The following is a 5,947-nucleotide window of genomic DNA, read 5'->3' as shown; positions in this document are numbered from 1 at the left end:
GACGTGACGTTGTTGTTGTTGTTATTGTTATTGTTGTTCATGATGATGATGATGATGATGTACGTATATTAAAAGTGAAGCTTTATTGTTGTGAAACTGTGAGGTACGTTTGTAGTATTTTAATAAAAATGTGCATATTTAGTTGTTTTAGTTTGATTTGATTTGATTCCTTTTTTCATCAGGGATCATGCACCAAATATTCATCTAAAAAAGATGCCTTGTGTCAGATTTACAGTACTGTGGAAAAGTCTTGAGCTGCTCAAATCTTTGTATTTTGCGTACAAGCAGCCAGTAATTTTTAATTTGTTAAAGTGGTCTTGAGGAACAGTTCTCCATGCTCTCTGTAGGTATTTTCTTTGCAAATTGGCTGCTTTTCACTGATTTTCAGTCCATTCCTTGTACTTGACCATTTTGTTTTTGAATAATTAGCCAAAAACCTGGTGTATATCATCGTGTTTTACAGGTGTTTTACAGCATACACTCACTGCCATACTTCTCTTTTGATCTTCTTTATATATGATGACAATTTGAACCATCCACCCATCCATAAAACCTGTTGCCACTGATTTTCAATCCAGTTTTCTGCAATTAGTCACCCTTTTCTCCCTGCTTCCCTTCCTTAAGAATGACTTCTTGACAACAATTTTTCCACTGAGACCATTTCTGATAAGGCTTCAGTGAACAGTAATGGCACCATGTATCTCTCAAGTCCTGTACCAGGTCTTTGCTGGATTTTTATTTCCTGTTTCTTAAGGACATGACTTTCAGGCCTTGCTTGCTCGGTGAAAGTCCAAACCTCACCCTGACTGAAGTGCTGTAGTAGCACCTTATAAGAGTGCTCTACCTAAAGAAATACCTGAAATCCTCAACAAACTGAAACAACATTGTAAAGAAGAGTGAGCCATAATCCCACCACGACTATATGAGGGACTGATAAAGTCATACAGAAAATGATTACTTCACATTATTGCTGGTAAAGGTGGTTCTAATTCTTGTTGTTCAGTGTCAGGCTAGAGGATAGGAGGCTGGAATAAAACTCATCCATCAAGTTGGGGTATTTTTTACTTGCAGCAGGGATTCATAAACACCAACATTCACCAAAAGCATCTGGCTTCCTTTTATACTCTGCCTGCCCCAGATGGCTACCCGGAAAAATGTAAGTCTGGGGTACCAAAACCAAATTAAAAAGTAAATAAAAGTAAATATGCACATAAACAAACACCAAAAAAACACCACATGAATATGGTGATGTAGTGCACAGAGTGATAAAATAAACATTTTAATTTCAGTATGCAATACAAATACATTAGAGCTCTGAAACTTTCAACTGTCATTAAAATTAATTCATCAAAATTAAAATTAATCAAAATTAATCTGGCAGTTTTACTTTGATTTTTTTTTAAGTCTGACAAACACAAGTAACACATTATATGATATAATATGATTATATGATATTGAGGGGAGGTTATTGTTTTCTCTCTGCTCTCCACTATAGATTTCCTTCCTGGCATTGAAGCGGTTGGAGGGAGAAGAATGTGGAAAAACTGAGTTGGATGCATTCGCAGACATTCACTCAGTGAATTGATAACAAATCTCGTGTTGCTGCTTATCTTAATCGTTAGTGGTAGTGCACGCAAATCCAGATAATGGATTGATAACCTGGGAAGGTTGAACGAGCTTTGTTGTGTACGGCCTTGGATTTCCTTCAGCACTAACCAATCAGCAGATGTCGCTATTTCAAAAGGAAAATCCCGTGGTCAAGTTTTGAAGTGTAGACAATTTGTGTTGATGTATAATTTCACTAACTAAAATAAGTCACATACACTTTATCCTCGTTAGCTGCTACACCTCCACCGACAAAATAAACAATGATTTTCTTTTTCAGGACATCTAAACAACATTATGTGAATTCTAATTACTTAAACTTCTGCTAGAATTATTTGGGGGAGGTGATTTTAACACCAAAAATAGATATTCCCACAAAACAAGACAGTAGATTGTGAACTAAGAAGTATTTGTTTAAGATAAGATATCATTTGACATTTGAAACTGACACCCAGAACAGTGCTCACATACGCTGCACAATAAAGGTAAATTCAGTCCTCTACGACTGGTTAGTATCTTAAGAAATAATATATAAAATTGTTTTTGCTCAGATGGAGTCCTCTACCTTAACTTTAGTCTTGAAGCTCAGTTAGTAAGCAGCTCTTTGCCAGTTTTCCTCTTTTCTTCTCTATCCAATCACACCTGCAGCTGAAAACAAACATTTAATGTTCAAAGCATGTATATCTTTATAAATTCTGACTGGATGCCCATAATAATACTAAAGCTTTACCTTTGAGTCTGTGAGCTAACAATACGTGAACCCACCTCAAAATATACTTAGTGACAATACTTAATTAAACGTAGTAATTTAGATTTCACCAGCAAGGCATGCGTATTAAACTGTAGTGTGGTGGGTTTTGTACCACTAGAGGGCAGTGTTGCACCATTCACATGAAGATATTGTCCCAGTTATCTTCACCAACAATTCACTGCCAAACCAGTACAGTACAATACTTATTCGCTCTCGCTCTCTCTCTTTTCTTTTCTTTTCTTTTCTTTAGAGACACCACTATAACATGACTGGTATTATTTCCATCCTTTGAGGGTGGAGCATCACAAACGGCCCAATGTCCCTGGGCCATGAAAAGGAAGGTATGATGAGCAAGCTGATTGGCTAATTGCTGGCCCATTTGTGGCAACAGAGATAAACCAAGTAGTGTTTTGTTAAAGTCAGGATTTTCACATTAAAACAGGAAAAAAAGAAAAAGAAAAAAAAGGCTTTATCAAACCACGTGTAGGCACTGTGAAGAGAAGCCCATATCTTATACTATATGAATTCAATTCATATGTTTTGCTTACCATGTAGTTGTAAAGCCCATTTAATTAAAGCTGAATTTTGGTGCTTCAGTCACATCTTGTTTGACTTGAAATCATCTGTGATGGTGTAGAGAACTCTTAAGCAGGGTTATAACATTTACATAAAATTTACTTACTTAAATATTATATTTACTTAAAATATCAAAATACTTATTCACCACTTTGCGAAACAGTTATCAAATACAAAACAATGTTTTATCAGAGTATTCTATGTGGATGATATGTTGCATGATCCTTGACATCATCCATCTTTTCCCCGTTCTGGCCCAGTTTAAAAGAAACGAATGGTGGAAGTGCTGTGGACATTATGTTTGTGCATGAGTGCAGTAAAAACCTGCTAATATATGTGCCACATAGTTTAGTGGATTTTCAAGCTATCATGATATAGTATTGTGCAGCTCAGAATTTGTTTTACCACTATATAAAATATGTTAATTGCAATTAGCTTACACCTGTTGCTGTGTGTCTGTCTCAGGTCCAGTAATTACACAACTACGCCTGTTTTTCCTTGACTTTAACCCCCTTCTCTACCACAGTCATGGATCAAGTATGTGCATGTTCTTCCTTTCCCTCAGTGTGTACCGGCAGAAGCTTTGAGTGCTGGTGTGGGATGCAGGTGCAGTGTTTCATGGGGGTTAATAATGGCTGTATGGTGGCACTCACTATGTAGATCCTATCAGTTGAAGACAGTGGCTTTACTAAAAAACAACACACTGCCTGCTGCTCAGACACAACTCCAAATTTAGCAACCGCTGTGGGAAAAATATAGTAATTATATAAGAAGCTAGACAATGCAGTTTCTGGAGACAAAGGCAAGATTTCAGAATGTTATTACAGATCAAAGAGAAGATCCCAGAATGTGAAACAGGTGGAAGGAAATGGTTCCATGGTCAAACACAGGCTTCTCCACTTTCCCAACAAATCATCAGATAATCTGAAAACTGTAAAAATTTTAGGCCAAAAGTGTACAGAAGGGTACATCGAGGGTTTTAGTAACTCCCTGTAAGAGATTAAACACAGGGGTACAGATTAATTCAGGAAATGTTGTCTGCCAATCTGAACACTCACTCACTCTGACTGCTTATAAAGAATCCCTCTCAGGTACAGATTAGTGTAGACGCTGATCCATACAAGCTTCGTTAAACCCCCTCTGAACAGCAGAAGTTTGTGTTTTTAATGCGAGCGTGTACACATCACTAGACCAGTGGTTTGTGTGAGAGAGATTAGGGGCGTTTGTGAGTGACTTAGAGAAAGAGGTATGTGTTGATGTGCCATGCGATGCCTCTGAATCATCTCTAATGTTTTTCTCCTTCGATGTCCCCAGGCCTTTACTGCCTTCATGTCCACACATGCAAACCCTCCCTCCCTTTTTCGTCTTCTTTTCATCCACACTCTCTCCCTCTAGTAAACACATTTCTCTGTTAATTTTACTTCTGAGGACCTCATGTCCTGTACTTTAATAAGTGTTATTACCTCAGCATTACTTCGAAATAGCTAAATAAATCACAACAGGTGTTGCTAACTGATTAAATCAGAGATTTGGGGCTCTAGCTCACCAGCTTTTAGTGCGCTCCTTTGACTTTACGGCACATTTTCCGTATGGTTTAGAATCTAACAGTTCTTACGAACCCTTGTTTTCAACAGGCTGATAAGACTCACTGTACACAACCTGCACAGCACCAAACAGAAGAAAGATAAAGTTAGCAACCAGGTGGCAAAGACTTGGAGTAGCCAGTCAGACAGATATTTTTCCCAGGAGCTGCTGAAGATTGAAGCAGAGATACATTGCCAGTAAATAGTGGACTTGGATTTGTCAGCTAGCCAGAAATATGACTCATACGGGCTGATAATATTGTTCTGTGTCTGCTGAATCTGTAAACAGACACCTGTTTCTCTCTCAGAGGCCATCAGAGCTGCAGATTTGCACAGTTTTTATTTTGTTTGGATGGATGTTGTACAATATTCTGACGCACAGCTCTGTTTATAACTGTGGATGCAAGCGGAGACAGAAAACTAAATACCAGCAACGTTTAGAGGGTTAGTGAAGTTGCGGTAATTGACATGCAATAATTTGCGTTCCTGTAGTTACTGCAGAACTATGGTTAGGCTAACATAAACCTATTAGCACAGGGAAGATATAAGCTGAGGGTTAAACTGTTCCCAGTAAAGCGCCTCAGATAGGGGAGACAAATGACATCATATGACAGGAAGAAGACACTGAAAACCTACCAAGCTTCAGCCAAGAAAACATGTCAGGTGATCCATCAATAACACAGGGTTAGTTCATTAATACACTGCTCAAAATAATTAAAGGAACACTTTGAAAACACGTCAGATGTCAATGGAGAAAACTAAAATCATCCTGGATATTTATACTGATATGGACTGGGTAATGTATTAGGAATGAAAGTATGTCTCATCATGTGAAAGAAATGAAAATAACCAGCCTACGCAGGGCTGAATTCACGGATGCCCTGAAAAAAACAAAGTGAAAGAATGATGCAGGCAGGCTAGTCGATTTTGCCAGAAATGTCCTTGCAGCACCTCGGGATGGTATCTAAAAGCAGTCCAGAGAAAACCTGGTGGAAGAAGCTTTTACAGCACAATACAAGATCATACAAGTCAATCTGTGAAATTGCCTAGTGCAGCAAAAGAAGGAGTACAAAAAACTATAAAAATCCATTTAAAATGCACTTTTCATTTAAACTTGGACCTCATAGAGGCAGAAATAAAATCCCTCACACACACATTGAAACGTGCAGCTTTGCAACCTGTTATGGTGTTGGTTTTGCAGCAGTTGAAGACACAGGTGCCGGGTGAAACCAGAAGAAATGCTTTTACAGCCTGTAAACAAACATATCTCCTGTAATTTCTACTCTTAAAACCTCCGGTCCATCTCTTCTAGTTGGTACGGATAGATGTTGACACTGGCGACTTGACAGAGTCTGATGTTTAATGTGTTTTTTATCGACACTGCAAGCTTGTCACGATGAGAGTCTGTTTATCCTCCAACACTGTCTGTTGT

Source organism: Oreochromis aureus, linkage group 17, assembly GCF_013358895.1.
Source record: "Oreochromis aureus strain Israel breed Guangdong linkage group 17, ZZ_aureus, whole genome shotgun sequence".
NCBI classification, from domain to species: Eukaryota; Metazoa; Chordata; class Actinopteri; order Cichliformes; family Cichlidae; genus Oreochromis; species Oreochromis aureus.
Note: the sequence above shows the minus strand (reverse complement) of the source record.